At 42.6% G+C, this 25,657-nt stretch overlaps 1 protein-coding gene across 9 annotated transcripts in view; it reads left to right on the top strand.

Moving 5' to 3' along the window:
* celf5a (cugbp, Elav-like family member 5a) overlaps positions 1–25,657 on the top strand; it is a 168,436-nt gene that overhangs the window by 27,719 nt on the left and 115,060 nt on the right. The window contains exon 1 of one of the 9 annotated variants that reach the window (XM_029429033.1): positions 9,578–9,853. The exons of the other annotated variants lie outside the window; for them this stretch is intronic. The gene's annotated coding sequence lies outside the window, so the exon portion shown is untranslated. Of the gene's footprint in view, positions 1–9,577; positions 9,854–25,657 lie in introns of those variants that run through there. 9 annotated transcript variants of the gene reach the window in all.

Here is a 25,657-nt window from a genome sequence, read left to right as displayed (position 1 = left end):
GCTTTATAGCCGCAGCGTATACCGACGACATCGGATTGAAATTAGTGGATAAGATAGCTGTTACAAAGATAGAGTCAAAAATCTTCTGACAAATGACTTCTGCAGAACAACACACCTAGTAACATCTTTTTTTTTTTTTTTTTTTTTTTTTTTTTTTTCCAAATTGTTTTTTCTCCTAGAGTGGCAGCACACAGAGCTTGTAAGACAAATCCTTTCTAATAGGAAGCCTCTAGGGCTGCAGAAGAGCATGGTCGATATATAGAGACACAGAGGGCTTTGAAGATGGCCAATCTCTCTGCCTCCATCCAAATGAAAAGGCACGAGAGAGGCCCACCGGGACAGAGCCGGGCTAAGTTTCTATAAACACTATCTACATACCACCTAAGATGTCTCTGTGTTTGATGTGACAGCGTCCAGATTAACTCACATTAGGGAGAACAACAAAGCCCTGGGTGCTGCATCCTCTCTTATTGCCTGGAAGACGGGAATAGACAGAAGGCTTTTCAGAACGACTCGAGGACATTCAAAAACACCAATTAAAAATAGAAACATATTTATCTTTTTCATGCTTTGCACTTGTTGTCAACACATGTTTGTGGTCACAGATGTAAAGTCCCTGAAATATATATATTTATTACTTTTTTTCTTGAATAAAGTATCTTGCATTGAGATTCAGTCTTAGTTACACAATGCCATAGTAAATAATGTATACAATAATCATCACCATAGGCTTAATCTGTTCCTGAAATGTAAAACAACACAAACATTTAAATATTCTCCTCGGGTGATTTCAAATTGTGCGTTCTCCTACATCAGGCAGACATTACTCAGCAGTCACCATTTGGAGCTATCACACTGTTGTGAAACAAATGATGTGCTACCTGTGTGTTTGACATTCTAAGTGTCAGTGTTTGGTTTGACTAATGGATTTCTTCTGACAGAGAGAGGTGGATGGGCTTTCTGAGAGTCACTATGTGAATTGCAAACACAATGAAAAAAAAAAAAAAATGGATGTCCTTGTGCTTTTTTTTTTTTTTTTTGTGTGTGTGTGTTATTCTGTTGCTGGCATCAGTAATGGGTGGCCAGAGGTTAATAGAAGGTTTTGTGCGTGTCGTGGGGACGTCTTGTTCCGACATATTGGGGATGAAGATCGTTCAAATCTTTCAAATATGCTCTGACTATGAATAAACATTTACTTTAAAGCGTCCCCTGACATTGAAGTGATGACATTTTTGGTTATATTAATGCAGACTTGAATGAAACATGTAAACATTTTACAGATACTGTATGGGTTGGAATTAATCATAAAGGTATCACTGTCTGTTTATATTAAACTAGCATTACTTGCTTGCGAGTCATACATGTTAGTAATTAGGGAAGAACGTCAAATCAATATTATACTATACTTTTCGTATCTGATCATCTTAGCTATCCCAAATTAAGATTCCAATCAAATTGCAATTAAATTAACACAATATGCAATGTTTTTCTTTTTGCATTTGTAAAGCATTTGGTCTCATGTATTGCATATTAAAGATATATTGTATATAGATATCATTTCAATAACATTCTTATCATAGTGCTGATTAAAACTACATCACTCAGCTCTGCAAGTCACTAGAAACCTGCATCCTTTGGAGGGTTCCTGCATTAAAGTTATACATCGTATACTGATTCTGGCACTCTATAATTCAATTATTCCTTTTAATGTGTCTACTATTGATTAGTCTGCTTTTTATTTTCTTGATTAATCAATTAGTAGTTTAATCTATAAAAATATCAGAAAATAGTCAGAAATTGCTCCTATAATTTGTCAGTCAAACTTGTGCGTCTCTGAACCCGGAGCGTTAAACCTGAAGGCCTTTCGACTTGGGAATCATTAGGTCAGAGTTAATCAAATTAACATCACTGCCTCCAAATGAAATGTCTTTGTTTGACTGTTGATCACAGCGGTTGGGTGATTTAGGATTGCCATGGGTTACAGGATGAAGGCAGTTTTACTCTCCCGTTGAGAAACTATGGAAATGGTTTCTCCCCTTGAGCCAAAATGGGCTCTAATGCCTTTCCTCTTCCCTTTGATGTTGACTATAAATATGAATGGACTGGGGGGCTGTGGTTATTATTGTATAGAAATCTTTTTTTGGAGATGTTGGCGAATGTTTACGGAGAGGAACACTGACGGCAGGGGAACACGGAGTATCCAGAGATTTAAGTACATAGAATCAATGTACTCTGCTTTTACATAGCTACTAAAAAAATAATGAAAACATTTACGGCATCGGCTATTTCTCCTTGTTCCCCTTGAAATATCGTGAGGGGGAAATGGATCCTACCAAACTAGGCTACGTGCTGTGGGAAAGTGAATATTGGAAGGAGTAAGGCAGAAATTATAGCTGTCGTAACATTGTAGAGCTGTGTTGAAGTTAAAGCATTGCATCTTGAGCTTTCACCAGCCCACACGCTCCCACGTCAAGCCCATATATTTAGCAGGGGGAAAAGCTTTTTTTTCTTCTCCATGCGCTGTGGTGCGAGAGGTGCACGGGGGTTCTGAAATGTTTGTCTTTGTTCTCCTGGCAGAGTTTTCTGTGTGTGGGCGTTCACAGTTTCTAGGAGCACCTCGGGAATGCATTTCAACAGATGGAGGTTTTAACTCGAGTGTTGGCTTCCAAAATCAGGGCTATATGCTTTTGTAGCCTGCTATTTTAATTTGTTTGCTTGTTTGCTTGTTTGTTTATTTGCTTATGTGTGTTTTTTTTTTTTTTTTTTTCTCTCTCTCCCGGCAGGATAATCACAGGGTGTGCCGACGAAAGTGGAGTCGCAATTATGTTGTCATGTAGCTATATGTTTAAGCCGCAAATCAAATATGTGTGACACGTGTATCTAACACAGTATGTTGTGGTCTGCGCTGTTTTCATGTCACAACCGATTAGGGATAGTATATTTAATATCTTAAACTAAAACACAAACAGTGAAACCTTTGTACCACAATGGATTCACTGAAATAAAATCTGATCTCTGCTGGCTGTGGTGCTGTCCATGGTGCTGAAATGAACAGTAGCCTCAGCACCATTTCTTCTTGATTTGTCTTTTCCTCTTTACTATGAATTATGCATTTGTCCAATTCTCTACTCTGAACTTAATTTGTTCTTCTCCATCTGGTCTTTAGCAGCTAGTAATAATGCAAGAGACAATGAGTAGTAGCAGTGGAGTGGCCCACAATTCAAGACATGAGTGTGTGATGCATTGTGAGAAATGCACGATAAAGACATTTTATTTTGCCATGCAAAACATTTCTTACCACCTCGGGGCAAAACTGCAGCATGTTATGACACCATCGAGTCGACTGCTTTACGTCTTTTGTCTAAAACACATTTCTTATTCGATTTGACAACCTCAGAAAAGAGTAATTGCTTTTCTGACCTGTAATTTTAGCTCAGCCTTTTGTATAAACCAAAATGCATACCTTTTGATTTATGTCTTTTGTCATGCCGCCAAACTCCTTTTGAATTACCTGGACCCATGTGGGCCCGGCTGTAACTGTATTTTATTTTTTAGCTCTCCCTGAGTTGTTGACAAGTTAAAAATCTTTGGTCCACATTGTGTTTTTTTTTTTGTGTTTTGAGTGCTACAGTGATGATGCATTATACCACGCTTTTGAGTACCGTAAGTCACACGGGATGTGCGATTCTTTATGTCTGTATGTTTAGGATGGAAATATGTTAAGGGTGTGTCTGAAAGCACGTTCTTGTCTTCTGTACATTATCCTTCTTCTCTGTCTCTCACTTTCTCCTCCAACGCTCTGTGCCTTCCTCTCTTCCTACCTCTTTTCTATATATTTCCAACTCCATTTTTCTTCTCTCAGCGGTGCTGGCACTCCTTGCGGGACTGTGGGTGCTAGAGCGCCGCAGGCTTCCCTGGAGCCAGAGCGTAGCCTACAAACACTCTGTCAAAGACCAGACAGAACTCCTTTATATTAGTCCTGCTTAAAAACAGGACAGTGATCCAATATCTGGATTCTGTATCAATGGGCGGCCGACAAAGAATCTGTTCCACAATATAGGCCAAGGTAGCAGTCTATAGTGTAGCAATTTGTTAATATTGTTTCAAACCAGTCGATGTAAAGCTCAACTTAACTGACACGCACCTCGTAATGCATTGTCTAATTTATTCTCCCATAGTATGTACTATATAAAATGTGTAGCCCAGACCGAAACCAAAGAAATAGGTCACTGTTATAGGAATGCTCTATAAATAGGTGTGTGTGTGCGTGTGTGTGTGCGTGTGTGTGTGCGTGTGTGTGTGTGTGTGTGTGTGTATGTGTGTGTGTGTGTGCGTGTGTGTGTCAGGGATGTTCTGTCTAATTTTAGGATCTCGGGAGAAGAGAGCAGTGAGGAGATCAGGAGAGTGAAGGAGGAGTGAGCCCCCGCTCCACAAGCTAATGCTTTAGTGTTTTTAATAACTTGCTTGGGAAGCATCTCTCGCTGTAATATATCTCCTCACGAGCAGATCGCTCTTCCATACATTACCAGGCTGTGAGAGAATTATAAACAGCTGAATACAGCGTTGGCTTTCCAATAAACCGATATTATTAAAACGTCTACGTCTAATAAATAAAAAGGGATTTAATCTGCCCCACCTTCCTGTTTAGATCGTATTCCAAGCTGGAATGAAGGCATATAATCAGCAGGGTAAAGTAGTTCCTGACAAAAATGAATACAGACAGGAAGGGTAATTTATTAATGCACTTCTCCTAACCTATTCTCCGTCAGACTTGCTTTCTCTCTGTGCATAATTTTTTTAACAGAGGCTCATTAAAATCTAGATCTGCATAAATAGAGCAGATAGAAAAAAAAAAAATAGATATAAATGCATTCACTGGATTACGGATAGGAAATAGCCGTTTTGGTGTCCAATTAAGCTTATGCTTTATAATTAGCCAAAAGGGTTCCATCCTTTAATTTTAATCCAGCTTCTTCTCATTTGCCCCCTGAACCCTTTTCTCTTTTTTTTCAACTTTTACTTTTCAGTCCACCACATTGCATGATAAATTAAATCACTTTGCACCAACTCATTCACATGGAAAGCCCCTTATTCTAGTACATTTAGTTTTAATGTAGAGAGACAGCTCTGTCCTTTATAGTCATGCCCTGTTCCTGACAAACAGACCTCGAGCTCCACACAGCCAGTCGCTCCGTGCACATGCTTTGTGGTCAAAACTGTCACTACCTTTAGTGTGTTCAGATTCTTTAAATGCTTTGTACTTTAATACCACTAAAAATTGACTCTGAGTGGATATTGAATCTGACTGAGAGGGGGAATGCATAATCGAACATATTGCTGACACTGGTGATATACTGTATGATGATTCAATGCACAGTAACACAAAATCTAAGAATCCAATTGATTTTATTACTTATCTTATTAATATTCTGCATTGTCAGCATCACATACCGCTTTACTTGAGCGTTTTGATACTTGCTAAGCATTACTCTAAGCTTCATCATCTTATATTGTGTCAGTGCTCGTTTATGCCTCCATGCTGCGCAGTCACATTTCAACAGTGGGTCCTGCTCATGCAGAGTACAGCTGAGACTGTGAGCACGCGCTTTGCTCTCGCTGTAGAAAGCCATCCCTCTTATGACGCAGCAGAGACAAACAGCGCACACAGTGGTCATTTTTTACTCTCCTTTGATATACCTGCTCAGTTTCCTTGAGAAGAAAGAGCAGATTGTTTGTTTTGCTAAGGCCTCTTCCATTTCGCACGGGAGAAAGAAACCATTAATATTGTCTTGCCATACGTCTTATACACTGATAATGCAGGCATTGCTTGAAGATGAAAAGATAAAATGCATTGCTATCACCATGGCAGATGACACATGGAGCACTCACTGGGTACCCGCTTTGAATAGCCTTGATGCTATAAGGGTAGCAGAGGCATGGAGGAAGGCATGTGGGAAGAGTGAAGGCTGTGTGGTAAGAGAGGAAGAGGAGGGCAATGTAGGAAGGAAAGGAAACAACATGGCACAAAACAAAGGCCACAAAGGAGTTGCAGGAAATCACAATATTTCTTATGTCCCGTAAAGATGATGCAGAGACTGTCTATAAATCTATAAGATAGTTTTTTGCTCAAGTCTCAAATCTGGGATTCTGGTTAAAAGCAATACAGTGTTCATATATATATATATATATATATATATATATATATATATATATATATATATATATATATATTAGTTCTCAAAAGTAAATGCAATATGTCATATTAAACTAAAACTCATTTGCAAGTTTAGAGTTTCAAAAGAAGTACGAGTGCTTTTTATGAATGGAAAAATGCAATTATGATCCAAACATTTGCAGCTTTTAAGCATTGAATTACATCAGTTTGTTTGTGCAACAGACTTCAGAAAGAGATTTGACTCAAAAGGATAGAGCATCACAATCCTTCCACTTCATATAGAAATCTTTCTAACGCTGTTTAATTAAATAAATATCGTATATTATTATAATGCATCTGGCTAAGTGTTAGAATTTACGGAATTTGAGGCTGTAGTTTGCATCCACGCTTCCTCTTTTCTTTCATTGCATTCATACTTTATTAATCTGTAATGTTCCATTGCATAATTTATATCATTAAATAAAACATGGACAGTTCAAATGTATTCAAATTTCATCGCTTAACTTTTGTAATAAAAATATATGTATTAGTGCTTAATATATACCTCAAGAAGATAAATTGTTATTTTAATTTTATTTACCTTCAGTGTTTCTGTTTTTGTCTGTTCATAATATGCCTATATTCATATATTTGCTTTGTGTCAGTGAATAAAATTCCCGGTGAAGTTCTGTCACATTCAGACTTTGATATTGAATCAAAAAAGCTTTTTTATTATTAAAGTTTTAATGGTGCGCTGCACAGAACATAAATAAGTAGCTTTGAGTGGAAAACATGCAGTACATTAATGACTAGGTTGCCAGATAAAAATTCTGTTTGATATGTACCATACTGTATGCTAATATAAGAGAAACAACATTGTACCTCCTACAGAACCATCTTGCTTAATACAGGCAGAAATTCACACGTCTGTGCGTGGGTACTTCATGCTAGACCCGGAGTAAGTATATTTCTGAAGTATCTCCCTGTCTCTGTCTCTCTCTGTCTCTCTCTCTGTCTCTCTCTCTCTCCTCTCTCTCTCTCTCTCTCTCTGTCTCTCTCTGTCTCTCTCTCTCTCTCTCTCTCTCTCTCTCTCTCTCTCTCTCTCTCTCTCTCTCTCTCTCTCTGTGTCTCTCTGTCTGTCTCTCTGTCTCTCTGTCTCTCTCTCTCTCTCTCTCTCTGATTTCATACTCCAGCTGTCTCTCTCTCTCTTGCGCTCTCTGTGTGTCTCTCTGTGTCTCTCTCTGTCGCTCTCCCTCTCTCTCTCTCTCTCTTTCTCTGTCTCTGTCTCCCTCTCTCTCGCTCTGATTTCATACTCCAGCTGTCTCTCTCTCGCTCTCTCTGGGCATGTGACCTAGCAGCAGACTTGTGGGAACTGTAGTGATGCTGTCAAGCTGAAAGCCTCCCCAGAGCCTCAGAGGAAACAACAGAAGCAAACATTAGAACAACCCCAAAATGTCGACACAAACCCGTATATTTGTCAGGCTGACCTGGATTTGCTCAAAACAGCACTCAGTCTTCCCATACAAAACTGTCACCACACAACATATTGCTTTTTGAGAGATAGAAAAGCAGATGGGTTTGACAATGTTAAGTGTAGTTCCCCTCTTCAGATGCGGCTGCGCCTGCTCGCATATCTGCTGGGAGACCCTTGTCAAGGCTAGACATTATTAAAATCAAGAGTAACTTGCAACAATAGACGAGACTTCACTGTTTAAATTAAAAGCAGCACCTCAACTTGCATTGAAAGTGAATAGGAGGCAGTCTCTATCATGCACACAGACTGTTGTTGCTCATATGCACTCAATCAACTTTCCATTTTTCGGTAATTTTTGAATGGAAAACACAAAGAAAAACCAAATCTCAAATCCCCCTGTCCAGTCCTCTACCATTTCACTTTTCACCCTCTTTCACCCTCTTTCACCTTACACCCACAACACTCCCATTCCCAACTGACATTCCCACTTCTGCCTCAGTGGCAAACCAAGGTTTATTTCCCTGGTGGAAATATTGGCCTGTCAGTCAGATCAATTGCCAGTGTCCAGGGCACTTCATGGTTCCTCTAATTATAATCCTGTGCAGCTGGCGCGGGCCCACGTAGCTGTGGGGCAGCCATTGTAATAGAGGCATCACTGGGCTATAGATGGATAGAGCGAAGCGTCGGCCAAAGCCTTGCAGTCATCGCTCGCGTCGGTGGAGAAGCTTTACTCCAGCAGTCAGAGCAGGGGCCAGGGTGTCTTATCTGACTCCTCCATGCAGCTCGCTGTATGCTGGGGGAGTGCATTACCAATTCTCTACCTCTCTCTCTCTCTCTCTCTCTCTCTCTCTCTCTCTCTCTCTCTCTCTCTCTCTCTCTCTCTCTCTCTCCTCTTACTCCCCCTGTGCCGCTCCTCACATCCTTATGAGACGTCGAAGCACTTTGTCTCTACCTCTGCCAGAGCTGCACCCTGGATGGAACCAAATTATTGAAATTTTGGATTTCAGGAGTCAAACTAGTTTGTACGTGACTCAAACTAAAATACTTTCATGAGTAACGATACGATTCTCAGACATAAATCTACGGACTAATTTTTTGTTTTCAGAACAAAACTACATGCATATTTCCTTTTTCTGTGAAAGTGAACATGAAACTGCTTCATTCAGTGGGTTCGCGTGGTTCGCTTGTTTTGGAGAGCAGGAGATCTCTGTTGATGATTCGGCTCAAGTAAAAACGTCCTGAACGATGAACATTGAATGAATCTTAACTGAAAGGAGCTCGAGAGATATTCACCTGCGGCCGCCATGTCTTTGCACCAGATACAGCTAGTGACGCAATGTGACGTACGACGTCGAACAAGCAAAGTCAAAATTAATGGCGGCCTCTGCTGTTTAAAAAGAATATTGCAATTAATTTTTCACTGCACGGATTTCAATCGCCGTATTATTGCATCGCAAATTAACCGTCTCGTGAAGTATCGTCACATTCCTTCCCTATAAATTATTAAAATAAGTTACCGGCGTTATGTGTTTACACAGAGAAACTTTCAGTCGAGCGTCTGTGACAAATACTGCCACATATTTTCTCCCTCCAAACATTGCAGCGCTCTCTCGCGTCCTCTCAAGAGGAAGTGTGAATACTATGTAGAAATGGCACTCCTCCGCACCACTCTCCTCGCTGGCATTGTGCGATTTCCATCTCAACATGCTGTAAGAGAGTGTGAGAAAGGAGAGGATGTGAGAAAGGGAGGGGTGAAAAGACCGAAAGGTAAGAAAAGGAGTGGAGCAAGAGTGGAGATGAACAAGAGAGAATGAAAATGAGTGCAGACAGCAAATGGATGGGGGCGGATAGCGAGGGAGCAAGGCTAAGAGATGTGGTGGAGAGAAACAGACAATTGTAATACAAAAAGACATTAAAATGAGAGAGTGCAGAAGGGAACAGGTGGGGGAGAATGTGGAGTGTATGGCCGGTAGGAACAACTACGACAGGGAGATATGAGACGAACAACAACAGAAGAAAGAAATGAGGGATACCAGGAGCAAACCATCCGAAATACACAAACTGAGTTATATAAGCAGATGCTGCTGCTAGGGAACTGTGGGCTTCTGCTGGAGATGAGGAAGGCTCTCTGTCACCAAGAAGGGGAAACGGGGACAGAGAGAGACAGACAAGAAATTTAGAAAACAGACTGGTATATTGAGAGAGGAATCAAGAAAACGAAGAGGGTGAGTGTCAAGGGTGGGATGTGGTCTGAAGAACACGGTCTAGAAGCTCCTGTATGGCTGACGAGATAGCCAAGACCAGAGAGAGAGAGAGAGAGAGAGTAGAGATGAGTGAAAGGGGGGATGCATTTGAGAAAAGCAAAAACAAGAAGGATAAGAAGTGTGTATCGCTCATCTGAAAAAAAGTAAAGAGGATGTTCAGTATATGTGCAACCGAGAGTCCCAGATAGTGAGTGGGTCGATGAGGGATTAAATGGCTTAGAAGGAAAACTAGGAATGTGTGTCCTCACTGGAATGATGTGTGTGTGTGTGTGTGTGTGTGTGTGTGTGTGTGTGTGTGTGTGTGTGTGTGTGTGTGTGTGTGTGTGTGTGTGTGTGTGTGTGTGTGTGTGTGTGTGTGTGTGTGTTATAAGTATAACCTTGTGTGAAAGCTTGTTCCAAACCACTCAGGACATGCTAAGCGTAACTCCTGTTTTATTAATAATTTAGACATCTTGTAATACTCTGAAGCATTAAATGTCCACGTCTGTAGTCATTTATGTGCACATCATGTGCATGTGTGTGTGTGTTTACATGCGTGACACTGTATCTACTCCGTGTGAGTGTGTTGGTCTATGTATGGGTGCTTTGGCCTCAAACCTGAATTTGCACTGCTGTTGGGGAGGGGAGGAGGGATGGAGGCTGCATGGTCTGGCAAACCAAATAGACCATGAAAGGGAAAAAATAACAAAATCTGAACCCCCCCCCCCCTCCATTCCCCACTCCCCAATTCCCAGTGGATCACAGACTGCCGCTCGAGCCCACTCTTCACTCCATTCCTTTGTGTTTCAAACCACTGGCTTCTTTTGCCTCCCTTTATCTTATATTTTGTTTCATACATTTTTTTGGGAGCCATGGTAATGTTTTCCTTCACTGCACTACCTTTCTCTCTCCTCTTCTGTCCTCTCCTCATCCTTCTCTGTCCTCTCACCCTCTCCATCTTGACTCCTGGTCTGTCAGAGGTGTGACAGGTGTGTCACGGCTCTCTACGTCACTCTCTCAACTTGTTGACCTTTGTCTTAGAGATTACTCCGCTCACAGCTCTGTCCTTGCCAGCCAGGATAGACAAGATTGCCATGGCAACAAAAGCTCCGGTTGATGCGCTGTGACTATGCCACCCTGTCGGCTTCCAGTCAGCTGCCCCTATCTCTCAACCCACCGCTGACTTGAGATTGGGGCTGCGTGTGTGTGGGCGAGTTCATATTCATGTGTTGATGTGTGGACCCATAACCTTTTTAGACTTCTCTGTATTCATCGTCTATCCCTAAGAATGTGACAGAGAGGCAGGGAGGGGATGAAAGTGACAAAACTGAAGAGGACCAAAAAAAATAGAAATATATAGGCATTGTTAAAGAAAATAACATAAGATGATAAAGCAAACTAGAAAATGTGGGAAAAGAGAGGAGATGAGTGTGAAAGAGAGGGAGGGAGTGTGTGTCAGGAAAGATGCCTATAGAACTCTCAACCATTGTTTCTCCCAGTGTGCGCGGTGTATAATCACTCAGCCTTACCACAGTAATGACACCATCTGGGCCCAGGGAAGACGGCAGCTTCTCTCCAGCTGAAAAATGGATCGCATAGATCCAAGGCGATTAGAGCATCAGCTGTACACGACCTACCTTCAGAATGAATTCAGGGAACTAATAACTACAGTCGGTGCTGGCGGGGAGTCTCTACCTTCACGTACTAACGCAACTTGGGGTGGTAATGTTGTTAAGTGAAAGTCTTGACGGCGTTAAATGTGCCATTGGTTTTAGTTGTGTAAACTGTGTGTACGTGGTGGATGAGTGTGTTAACATATGGTGTAGCCGCCCATGTCTGAGGCATGATTACTAGAATGCAGAAACCTGCAGGCGAGGCCTCTTCAGTGTGATTGGACATTGTTTACCCTAATCCAGGGGTGTCAAACTCGTTTTAGTTCAGGGGCCACATACAGCACAAGTGGGCCGGAAATCACAGCAACAAAATAACGACAACTCCACATTTTTCCCTTTGTTTTAGTGCACAAACGTACAAGTACATTCTGACAATGTTCAAACCTAATCTTTTTACAAAACATTATGAACAACGTGAAAAGGTGCAATTTCAACATTATTATTAGTTTATCATTTACATATGTGTGTTACAACTTACTGATCACAGTGTTTCTACAAAGGCTTTTACTTTATGATCAAAACAACTCATTTTTACATCCCGCGGGCCGGATTGGACCCTCTGACGGGCTGGTTTTGGCCCGCGGACCGCATGTTTGACACCCCTGCCCTAATCCATCCACCTTTTAATTTACAAACAGCAATCGCAGCTCAAGGCTGGGACCCATTGTTACAAGAAGGTTGGCTTCAAACATACTAAAAATAAAGGTGTGCCATGTCACTTCAGGCCCCAAGGCTCGTGCGTTCGTTGCATCCGCATCGTAGCATCCATTTTAGTTTTTGAAACGGCACCTCTCTCGTTTATGTTTTTGTTTTTTTACATTATTTATTTTGAAGATGGTGCTGAAAAATGGAGGAAAACAAACATGACAATGATGGTTTTCAATGACCTGTTGCCATGGCAACACTTCTCTATTGATCTAGCCAGCCCTCATCTCCTTTTTACATTCGCCTTCACTCTCACTTCACTCTCACTTTCTCCCCATCTATCAGTCTGTCTTTACTTACTCTCTCCATCCCGGGCCTCACTTGCTTTCCATCTGTCTGTCGTGTTCTGTCATGGAGATTGATGCCTTGTGGAGCTATGCTAACCCTCACCTGGTTCAAGCATACATTCTGCTCTTCTGTTCCAATCTGTCAGATTAGATCCACCCGCTACCTGCCTCATCCATAAACACATTTCAGAATGTAAATCCTAACCCCAGGCGATGATTCAGTAAATACTTTGAAGTGCAACTGCATAACGTGATTGCATTATTAAATGTTCTTATGCCCAAATATAGACAAACTGCAGGCTAGGAACAAAAATGTACTTCATGCTCATTTCAGCTCATTTTAATTCATTCTGTAATCTATGATGCATTTGCCCCCTGACACTCGGTTGATAAAATGCCATGCACAACAGCTCTTGCATCAACTTGGGCGCTATTTCGCTTGGAAAACTATGAAATGAAAGAGTTGTTTAAGGTCTTCCAAGTAGGCAGCACCATGACATATACGTGTCACAATGAAGGTAAAATAAGAGTAACTTTACAGCACATAGCATTTGCATTTAAAGATGAGTTGTCTTTTGTACTATATTATGACATGATACACCTGTATATTAATCCTTCATGTTAAATTAATTCAGAAGGTGATAATATGATGGAGACAGAAATCAATTTATTTTGTAATTAAACCATGCACGCACACGGCAACTTTTCATTTGCAATCAGCCAAACTCAGATCAGGATGACGGGGGATTCACCCAAGACTGCTGAACATGTTCACTTATATTACTGCACATCTGAGAGCACGCAGGTTTTTTCAAGGCCAGTGTAATTGTGTTTTGTATTTATTTCGCACAAATTAACCTTAAAACTCAAACCTATCTCTCTGCCCTGAGGGCTTCTCCTTAATTTGAGAATTTATCAATGTGTATTTATTTAATTTTCCTATTCAAATGGATTCCCCCCCCCCCCCCCCCTGCTTTCACTCTCAAATGCATTATTCAACCAACAGAATTCCTTGATCTGTGTGGCGAGTAAAGTCTCAATATGACACTTCATATGCACATTTTAGTCATCGCAAACATACACAGTCGGGCGGTACATGCGGCATTTACATTGCCACCCTATGCGGCGTCCTCGTCTCTCTCTTTCTGACGGGACCATGACTAATGCTGGGAAAATGGCAGGAGCATGGAGGAGACGATTTTTCATGGTCCTAGGAAGAATACATTTTAAAATGGAAACTGCACAGGCAGCTTTCAGACCTCCTACACAATAGCACATTAGTAAAGCATGTGTGTATGTGTGTGCACGTGTGTTGTGTGGGTGCTGTGGTATGTGCTGCTCGAGGCCCCTGGTAGGTGGCTGATGCATCATATTGTGCCTGTTAATGGACGACAGGCGTCATTGTGATTTAATGCAGCTGATCTTCTGACTCAAATAAAGATTACTGTACTATAATGTAAGACTTTAGGGGAGTTTCTGGTTTCATACAACGAGGGTGACATTGGTAGTACCGGCAATCTATTCTCCAAGTAATTTGCTGAGCACAGCGACATAAAAACACAAGCAATCGACTTTTCGGTTCAACTTCGGCCTACTGTACTTGCCGTAATTATGTTTGCTGTAGGCACATTCACAAATATAGATTACATTCTTATGTCGGCCTTTATTAGGTTAGTGTATCATTCCATTTGTGAGTCCTTCTTGACATGTTGCTGTTAGGAAGCTGTTGTTCAGAGAACATACCCGACATCATGCTGTCTATAATCCCCTGTCTTTGTTTCTGCCGGCATCTCCTCTCCCAGAGCTAGCTGTCTCCCTCCCTCGTCCCCTTCCTGCTCATCTTTCTTTATTTCCTACCTGCATGACTCTCTACTCCTCTCACAGCCTGTCTGCCCGTTTTCTCTCTCTCCCCTGCCCGCCTGCACTCCTACCTTACTCTGTGGCTGCCTTCACAGTATGACAGCCCACTAATGAAAGCAAGATAAGCATGCCAAGCTAACTGTTCATTTCAAATTAGAAAAAAAAATCCCTCACACGTAAAAAAAGAAAGAAAATACAAGCCCCCACCCCCCCTGCTTATCATTGCTATATTCCACCCTCCTCTGCCTGTCCCTAGCTAGCCGGAGCAAATTTGATTGGGTCCGGATAGGGAGAGAATGGCAGCAGATAAGGCACCCGAAACTGTCGCCAAACGAGTCCTGATGCAGCCGAGGATAAGGGCCGAAACGCAATTATGCTGGCAGAATTCTTATATTAAACCCCAAACACCAGTATGACACGGCTGCCACCTCCATTGCCATTCCTCCATCCCTCGATCCTTCCATCCCTACCTTTCTGTGAATGATGAGTGCCTAATCTCTGTGGGTACATATCTCTCTCAGGTCTTAACATGGCTGTAATCACAACCCTTACCTCCTCACTCCCCCACCCTCCCTCCCTCCCTCTTTCCTTCCCTACCCTCCCCAGTCAGATGGACTGTGGCTGATAACAGCATCGCTGAAGAAACATTTATTTTTCTCCCCCTCTGTGGAATAGGCCAGCGCCTCCTGTCAGCTTAAAGATAGTTACAGCTGTTTTCCTCTTTCTTCCTTAATGCGTTTCACACTTACTCTGAGCATCTCTGAGGATGTAATGGGGGAATACATGTCACAGTTAACAGCGGCATGCATGATTTTGAGTCTTCCATTTCCTCGCCCACCAACAGTCAAGAGTGCGGTGCCATATTGCATTTTCTTCTCCTTCATTCATCCTTTATTCAGACGATGCTTAAGGAATACTATGGAAATACTGGACAGTTGTTCCCTCTGCCACTTAGTCACAACCCTTTCAGGAGGCAGTTACTAGGGCCGGAACATTTTCTGCTAATGACAGAGGGACATCCCCTTTCCCAAAGCTCTCTGTCACGGAAAATGGACTCTAATTATAATAATGGTGACTCGCACTGACAGTCAAAAGAAAGGCCTGCCATTATCCCAAACATGGCAGTATCAATGTCTGCGAACAAATCTGTTTTATTTAGTTTGCTTTGTATAATGTCAAGCAGTTTTTTTTAAAAGCTTCTCTGAGGGCAAAGTCTGTGAAGTAAAGTCCCGATCCCAAATTGTTAATTAATAATACAATAAAATGGAAACAGGCTGTTCCCAAAATCAATCAAAGCTGGACTTGTCGTCAGATGGCATTGATGACATTATTATGCAGGAAGAAGATGTCTTTAGTTGCACTGAATAGGGGTGATGATGGGGTATTTAGGGGAGGGGATAGTGAAGATATTGGGGTTGTAGTTTAGAAGAGGCGTGGGGTGGCAGTGGGGGCGGTTGGGCTGGCGAACATGCAGTATTCTGCTTTTTCCTGTTCTCCCGCTGTGAGGGCCGCGGCTGCCACACCACTATTAGGGGGTCCGGGTCACCGCCTGCCGAGTGCTCCATTGTCAGCCGCCCGCTTAACAGACAGAGAGGGGAGAGAGAGGTCCAACCTCTATTGTGGCACCGTTGCAAAACAGCAGAGGAGACGAAAAAAACATCTGATGACTGTATAATTACACAGTGAATGCAGTCCCTCCCCCACCAACATTTTCCCTTTTTTTTCTCTATTCATTCCCTTTCTTCCCCCCTGTCTCTTTCTTTTTTTCCGGTAGAGTGTCTGCTAATTAAGTGCTTCCATTAGGCAGCCTGTAATTGGTTTGAAAAGTAATGACAAGCAAGTTTATTTACAAGGTAATTAGAATAAAGGCAGGCTTTGTGCTGATAATAATCATTTACAACTGCAGTAAAGGAGAGAAATTTGACGGACAGGCGGTTCAGCGCACTACATGTCGTTATTAATGTTTTATCCTATCAGTAAACACACTGCACTCTACACATGGGCAGCACTGTTTCTTTTTCATCTTACTGCTGTTTTGTTCAGTTTGCAAATACAGGCCTTTCTTTGATAAATGGATGAGATTGAGCTACATCAAAGAAGACATGCTGGGCAGTTTTCTTCATCTCTTCCCTCCCTGCCTTCATGCCATCATTATGCTAAATGCACAGAACTGGTCTGTCAGCTGAAAGCTGGAGCCTTTTCTTAGTTGGTGTGATGGCTTGAAGGGACGAGTTAGACATTGTATTATTACAATAATGTACAATTTTCCTCTCACAGTGGATCGGTAGGTGGATGCAACAGATATTGCCGGCTTTGAGAGGAAGGGTTGACAGAGAACGAGAGAGAGAGAGAGAGATACATGTAGATCAAGGGAGGAGGGGTAATGCCCATGCACTTGGACATCTCTGCCCTTCACTTTCCAGGCAACAGATGGAAACAGTGTATTAAGGCACCCAGGGGCAACCCTGGGCACCCTGGCATAGCCAAGGCATGGCCAGGTTCAGGGGGAGCAGGTGGGCATCTGTTCCATGCCCTTAATCGCTTCCCGCACCCGCCATCCCTGTGGTGAGCTTGGCTTTTTGTGTAAATGTGTGTGTGTATTTATATCTGTGTACAGTATGGGTATCTTGGTGTGTCACCTCTCTGCTGCCTTCTGTCAGAGGTAAGGGGGATTTACTCTCTGGTGGCAGGCTGGTTTCACAGACAGAGGCTTAGGAGCGGCAGTACAGGAGCTTAGTCATTGGTTACCCCCTTTTGTTCAAACCAATGCAACTACATGTAAGTGGAAAACTTCACCCTAACCAGAGGAAGATGTAAGTCTTGTGGTCCACAAAATCAGCAAGCCTGCTTATAGTTAACTGTATCAATGAAGATATGCACACATATATATTTTCACATCTGCGAACATTCTCATGGGGATGGGTAAGTCAATGTTCTTGCGCTTCACTATTGTACACAGAACAATGTTGTTGATGACGCTGCTGGTATAAATGGCCTCGGTGGGAATAGGTCCAGACTATGGATCAAATTAAATCTGATGCAAACTTGTTGTTGGTACATTAGATAAGACATGACATTGCATGATAAGTGAAACAGCCTTAGACGTGTCTGTGGACTTAATGTGGCCTTATATCTTGTTGCTATTCCTTCGACTTTAATGGCTGCAGACAGCCGCTGTTGTGTTAAAGCAGCAGTGAAGATTTTGTTCTTTCTGTTGTCGGCTTGGACAAGTTTCTCTGCCTAGCTTTTAAATATTGAGTCGGGCTCTATAGCAAACATAAACAGCCTTCAGTAAATACAATTGGCAGTCATGTTTCAAAGCCAGGCTAATTCCATTAAGCTATTGATCTCGCTCTGCCTCAGCTTTGGCTGTGTACCGGCTATGAATACCTGTTTACTTTGCCCTGGCCCTGGGCTCTAGCTCAGTTTCATGCTGCCCGTCCGTCTGCCCGTCGATTCCCCGTTCTTACAGCAGGAGTATAACTTTGTCAGACATCTCTCAACATGGTGCTCCGAGTGCATAGTGGATAAACAAAGAGGAGCTTGTTACGGCAAGAGGTAGCTGTATTTCTGACACAACTGGAATACATGGCCTTTTCTCAGAATGTGAATGATGGTTGTTTATAGGCTGTAGTAGAGAGTACTAAATCAAATGCTCATATTTATAACGTTGTACTAATACTGTCTTAAAATATTTCTGTCTTTGTCTTTTCTCGGTAGTTTGTGACTCATTCCTTGTCATCGTTTTGTACACTATATTCATCTTCTGCCTTCTGGCTATATCTCAGTCCAAAATGATCTGTATGAAAAAAAGTGTATTACTAGCTCCCTGCCTGAGCAGCACACTTTATTGCTGTCAAACCAAGCTTGAGATTTGGTGGGAATCGGGAGCAAAGGGGGGATGAGGGAGGGAGATGAGAGGTGAGGGGGGAGAGAGAGATGATGGCTCAGGCTCGACTGGAGAGTTAGCTGTTGTTCCACTTGAGTTTTACTTTACTGAGCAAATCATTTGGTTGACTGGCATGGTGTGATTCTTCTTCCCTCCACCCTCCTCTTTCTCATCTCATGTCCCGCTCTGCCCTCCGTCGCTCTCCTGCAGATTGGGGAGAAGTGGGTGTGTGTGTGTGTGTGTGTGTGTGTGTGTGTGGGTGTGGGTGGGTGGGGGGGGGGTGTGTTAGTGGCTGCTTCCCCCATGTCCTGCTGGTCATGAGCAGGGGTATAAGCAATGATAACTCACCACAACTCCCAGATCACTGAGCTGTGTTGGTACAGATGGGGCAAATTTGTGGCCCCACTCCAGCAGCATCGTCCAAATTGAGTGTGTCTGTGAGTGTTGCTGTGTGTGTGTATGTGTGTGTGGAAATTGGCCTACTTTACAGTCAACGAGGAGCTTATTAAATTTTAAATTTTAAAGTCCCAGTAACTTTTCGTCTGCTTTTTGCACGCAGACCCCACACACACACACACACACACACACACACACACACACACACACGTGGCGCTCTATGAGTTAACAGTATAGTTTATCGTCTTTGCCCCTTAGGTGTGCTACTTCACAGCACTGTTTGGCACATTATGGACTGAGCAATGAAGTGCTACTTAGGAAAGCAAGACCACATCCCGATCTCAGATCTCCCTCCGCACACATAAGCGCACTTAACTACACACACGCTGACAAAAGACACACATATAAACACGGGAACACACACGCGCACTGTAGCTGAGCTCTGAGGAGTAACGAAGCAAACAATGAGTTTCCCCAGTGTATTGTGGCTCGGCTGCCCTGCTTTAAATGTGAGCCGAGTCATCAGCACTTAAACGCTTGATTGATGGCACAGAAGTGAGGATGATTGTGGGATATGCCAGCTCCAAATGACAAGCAATTACTCATTTTGTGTAATGAAAACCTTAACACCAATCATTGAAGCTTTACACCGTGCTAACGCTTTATGTAATATTATAGGTTCCCTTCATCCACCCCGACTCCCACCCCCGCTGCCATCCCTCGGGTGTCGCAGCAGACATTTACTAAATAACATAATTTGTAATGGCTGAAGTGATGGCACAACAAGCCTGCTAAGTGAGTGAGCAGAGGCAAGTGTTTTATGGCTGAGGGTTGTTTTTTTATTTATTTATTATTAAAGCAGATCTACGGCAACGAGCTGAGAGTCCTGGCACGTCTACTTACAGCAGCCCAGCAGACATCAGTGCCATTAGGTCTTCTGATTACCATTCTAAATGTTTTGTGCCGCTTTAGCCTAACGCTATCATCCGTCCAGCAAGGTGTTGCTATGACAACCGAGGCTTAATTATGGTTTTTATTTGTTATCTGTTTGTATGCCTGCGTGTGTGTGTTTGCATGGCCCTCAGCTTTAGCCCTTATTATATCTGTGTGTGTATGTGTGTATGAATGCGCACGTGCACACAAGCGTGTTCGTCAACAGCTCTGTGGCGTGAGATAGTGAAAGTGCTGTCCTCCTTTTCTCTCCTCTCTCTTTGCTCTGCCAAGACTACAATTACCCCTGCACTCCTCTCCTCCACAAAATCACTGTAATTATCTGTAGCCTGCATGGGCACACTGGCTGGCAACAGGTGCCATGTGAATGCTAATCACCTCCCCCTTGGCCACATGCTATTCTTCTGCCTGGCCCCTGACAAACCAACTGTCACTGGCAGAAGGAAAGACACTCCAAAGCTGCACACTCCTTCAAAGCCGCATGCGTGTGGACAATAATTAGGCTGCCCAGAGATGTTAAGTTGGTGGATGTCAAGTGTAGTTAAAATGTAAAGCTTTTGTTAAGTGTGTGTGTGTGTGTGTGTGTGTGTGTGTGTGTGTGTGCGCATATGTGGGAATTATGGTATGGCAGCATTTCCTCCTCATTGTAATGTGAGTTCATGAACTTAGTCTGCATCCACAGAAACACAAGTGCAGACACATTCTGTCACACACACACACACACATGCGCGCACACGGAGAGATTTGACATCAATCCATGGCATTAAATGAAGTGTGAAAAACAGGTCAGAGAGGACTTCCTGTCTTTATAAACAGCCTAAACGCTATCCAGATGTTCCATGCCTGTCCTGTCCCTACGAAATCTGCTCACGTAAGCGCTAAATGGCAAAATATAGCCCCTTTAAAGTGATATACACTAACTGAGGCAAGGACATCAGTACGTGCTACCTCAGATGCTGCACTTTGTCTAGAGTCTGAAGTAAAAATGTCAGCCCCCTCTACCTGTATTTATAGTGCATTTCACCGTCTTTGCTTGACTGCCATCCCAATGAAAATGAGCAATATCTCTTTATTTCTACTTTTGCCCGGCCGTCTGAACCCGGAGATCAGCTGTTCTTTTTATAGACCTCACCCGACATAGCCGGGATACACTGGAGGATACACACCGGCCCACTCGCTGTCATGTAAATATGGATCGAAGAAGGTGAGAACAAGGTAGTACTAGCTTTTGAGGAAAGAGTAGGCTTTCTCTAAACCGCAAGTGCAGTATGCATGCAGAACATGCTGCATTTTAAGAGCACATGGACAAGACAGTAGAAGTACACCGTGCAGTGACCGTGGAGGAGCAGGCGTCCTTGTTTCCATGTGGTTGAGCGTTTGAGTTGGCTCCTCCCGTTGTTCATGAAACTTCTGCAAATGCACGAGAAGGCCGGGACGAGACGAATGCACAACATTTAGTTGGCTTTTATTTTGAATGCAGTAAGACAATAAGAGGAACAACACAACTAGTGGGGACAGACCAAATCAATGAATAAATGATGATGGCTCTTACCTTTTAGGAACCTGCGAACAATCCTGCACACACACACACACACACACACACACACACACTCTGGTACCCCTCAGTGATCCCTGGCCTCCTCTCTGATGGTCGTTAGGCACACTGGCGTGACCTTTCCATTCCTACAAAGAAACAGAAATATAATGGACGACTGATTGTCTCTTTTCCTTCCGCCCCCTCTTCCCTGTGAACTCCCCCATTATTCCGGGCACAATCCTTTTTGACATGGGAGCCACGCTCAATGTTTAATGCTGTTTGTTTTATATTCCTGCCTCATTTCCTTATATAAAAATGTATGATGACATTCTCTACCTTCCATAAAATATTCATAAATGTCATTACTAATAACTTTCATAGATCATCTAAATTGATCCTTCTGTCTGCTTTTATCTACGCTGGCCACCATTAATCCATTAGTTGGGTTACGTATGTACAGGAAAAGAAGAGATGTGCTTGTCCGGTGTGTGTGTGTGTTCTGCATGAATGCTAGCACAGATGTATCTGTTGATCAGGGAGGTTTCATCGCCCAGGCGTCAATCTCCTCATTTCGGCAGCGTTTCGGCTCTGCTTAGTGTTTGAGACACTGATCAGCGATATTTCCTTCACAGCACGGACAAATCTGTTCATTTCCTTCAACCAAGGCGAGGGACTGTCCTGGTCCAGGTGGGGTTTCCATTCCTGCGGCAATTGAATTCACTATTTTTGAACGTGGCTCCGCAGGGGAAATTACTCGTTTTGAACATTTTGTGAAATTAATGATGAGCATTTAAAGCTAATTCTCTGTAAATGAATGTGTACCGTGTGCAGTAATAGCGATAGATCCTGGAGTGAATCCTCATCTCCTGGTCTCCCCTGATCTTTAATATATAATATATTCCTCTCTCTCGATGCCTTTTTGGTTCCTATGAAAATGTCAAATGTTCCATTAATTATTCATACGCTAATTTCTCTGACATGACGTATGCATTACGTTACATGCAAAATGTATATATGACTCGTTTTGCCAAAAGATAACAGAAGTCATGAAGTCCTCATTGTTTCCTTTACCCATCACTCTCCCCTCCTTTCCTTTATCTTCACTCACTCATTTCACTCTTTCTTTGCTCTCTTCCTTATCTTCTCGTTAATATATGGAGCGCTAGTGAATTATTACATTGCATTTCTTTTTATTGTCATCATCATACTCTAATTTTGAAATCAGAGGCTTTGACTTGATAGATAACAGCATGGTTTCTTTTCTTTTTCTCACTGATGTTTTATCTCCAGTCTACCTGTGTAGACTGCAGTTATTGACTTGATATACTCCAATTATTCTATGTTGTTTGTATTTATTATATTGTGATATCAAGCTCTGTAGTCTTACTAACGCACTAATAGCTTTCTCTATTTGAAAACAAGCCTTTATATTCACGTAGAAAAGAGGCAAAAGAAATGTTGCCATGAACGTTCATGCTCGGGAGGGCGTGAGTGAGGCTTATTGGAACGACAACGATTTGTTGTATTGTTCTCCTTGTCTGTTCCTCTGGATTTGCTGGTTGTCTGTTTTAATGATAGGCCTGAGCCTCAGAGTGTCCTTCTGTCTCCTGTCCGCCACCCTGACACAGAGATGAAAGATGAAATGGAGATTGTGACTGATGCAATTACGGTGCTGCTGATTGAAGGAGAGGCCAAATTATCACCGCCCTGATTGGGCTTTGTCTGAACTGAGAGCATGCCACGCTCTGATTAAAGTGTCACAGAAATGTGTGTGTGTGTGAGTGTGTCTATGCGTGAGTGTGTATGTGTGTTTTGGACAGTAGAAAGGAAAAAAGACAGTTTGTCATTTCTGACCTTCCCGCATGAGTCCTTCTTAACAAGAACCGAATCTATGCACAATCTACTGAATCATATTTTATGTTTCATTCTTATCCCTTTTGGGCCTCTTTTTTAAGAACGCTCTAGAATATTAATGCTTCTCTTTCAGGAGTCCTACACACTGAAACTTACCTATTTGGCACAAAATGTCTTCATTCATTAAAAACAAAAAACAAATCTCTTTTCAAATTGGCTGCATGTTGAATTTCTGCTGCAACATCCGCCCTGTACCACTGGAGGCCTCCTTTCTGTCTTTCTCCATCTATTTTCTTGTCTTGCAATATAACCTCATGCTGTTTCCATATATTTGTCTCACTGTGTCTGTGCATGTTTTTCTCATGGATCCTTTTTCTGTCCTCCCCCAACCCCCCATCCTCTTCCTCTTTTTTGGCCTCTCTCTCATATCCTGCTCCACTCTTGCATCAGTCCTTTTTCAAACAGCTTGTGTTCAGCTGAGCCCCAACTTCAAACATACATTTTAAAAGAACCGAAACTATCTCATGTAAGAAAAAAAAAAGAAAAAGCCCCTGAGTCTTATTTGCCCAGCACTGCCACACTGTCTCCCTCCCTCCCTTCTCCTCTCCATCCAGCCCTCCATCCGTCCCTCCCCATCCAAAATGTTGTTTGTTTATCATCATTGGAGCATTGTAGCTCCAGGTTGTTGCATCAGAATTAGCAGCCTGACGAGGGCCAACATATATGTGCGTGCGCATGCGTAAGCAATGGTGCTGTTGGTTCATTTCTGATTTCACAGGGAGTTGGTTCATCCCTGTGGCTGATCCCGGGAGCCAGCTGTTAGCTGTAGACTATTGCAACCTCACAGCATGGCAACATGGAGGTAACCCACATCATGTAACTCACCCCCACCCTTTTTTCTGCATAGGACCGACTTGGAAGGCTTTACTCTCTCTCAGCGGGAGCCTGATCCCTCCCTCTATCCCTCCATCCAACCATCCTTTCTTCTATCTTTCCCTCCATCTCTATGATCACTGCTGTTGTAGACTGTAATACAAGGCCTTTAAATAATTACACACAGAAGTCCTCCGGAGAAGCCGTATGGGAAGCTAGGGCTCAGGGAAATTTAACCCCTTCGCCGCGCATCACTTTTATGCCTTCTTAATAACGCAGGCTACCGAAAGGCAAAGCTGTGATCATCTTGTATGTGTGTGTTGCGGTGCCTGTTTGCCTGAGTGTTTTAAAAACCAAGGCTGATGTAATCTGTGGGAAAAACGGCTTTCTAGTGACACGGTATCTGGCTGGAGATCCCCAGGCTTTATCTGTAAAGGGAATCTGTCAGCTGAGAGAGCTCTGAGTGACAGGTTCTGAAAAAAAGAGGATGATCCTTACTTAAAAGTTTAGGCAGATCAGAGGTTGGGTCTCTCCATGGCTGGGCATTGCGTGAAAAATTGCATAATTTCTAATTTTACGCCTTTTTTTTTTTTTTTTGTCGAAGGGAAACTTTTTCCCACAGGTCTTCAACTACTTCCCTACACATTTACTAAAGCAACTTTTAGGATGCCCGTACATTGAGATTGACTGTTACACTGGATCCAGTCATTTCGGTCAAAGATGTAGTGTGAGAATAGTCCTGGAGCTTGTTCCTGCTATGTTGCACGAATACACTGCTGTGTACTCAGTGCGAGGTGAAGCGGGGTGAGAACCAGCACACAGGAACTGACAGAAACATATTTAAAACTGTACATAATAAGTGTTCTCCATATTTTTTATACTGCCAACAAGCAGCAAAGTGCACAAACATAACCAAACACTACATTCTTCAAGCTACAGCTTTGTGTGGAGGTATTTAAAAGTAACACTCGCCCACTAAACACTCCAAACTAAATCATGTGGAACAGCTATATATGGCAGAGGGTTACTGTACCATCAATAGTCAAGCTGTGATTTTCACTATCTCACCTGCCAAGTGTAGGTTGCTTTGGATTTAGGGATTTGCTTTGCTCAGGCTCCCACTGATGTATATATGTACGAAGAAGGTTGGTGGATGGAGCCTAGCTCACAGCTTGAGTCCTGTTAATGCAGATGGCTGCTTCTGCTGGCGTATGGATAGTGGTTATGTGCAATGCCAATGAATATTTATGTGTTTAAAGCACATTTGTGGTGGGAGGCTCCTGTGGATATGAGAACAAGACTTTGACTCAGATCCTTAGTGAGTGTCAGTGGGCTGTACGGGGCATTGGAGTGTGGCTTAGGGGGGATGAGGATTCCTATTCAGCCCGCTTTGTGGCTTAAAATGCCTTTGTCTTTATCACTGGGACTGGATGCATATAACTTATGAAGGAAGTAGAAGAAAGGGGAGTAAATATGAAATGGGATGCATAATGCACAATTAATACACATCTAAAACACACACATCCACACATAGCATAAGTAGATTAAGAATATTAGCTATGCATGTTAAGAATCATAATAAAGTTATTCAGTTATTCAGCCACGAAGTCACAGTTGCAACACACACCAACATGTAAATAAGCAAGATGTTGTAATACTTAAACTACAAATCTGTCTTTTGGGGTTTTGACTCATGTTGTGGTGTTGCTCTTCACTAAGAGAGCGTGAAACAGTCAAATTCTCTTTAGGATCTTTTATATA

The sequence above is a fragment of the Cottoperca gobio genome, chromosome 4 (assembly GCF_900634415.1).
Source record: "Cottoperca gobio chromosome 4, fCotGob3.1, whole genome shotgun sequence".
Classification (NCBI taxonomy): domain Eukaryota; kingdom Metazoa; phylum Chordata; class Actinopteri; order Perciformes; family Bovichtidae; genus Cottoperca; species Cottoperca gobio.
Note: the sequence above shows the minus strand (reverse complement) of the source record. Positions and strands in the feature narration are given on the sequence as shown.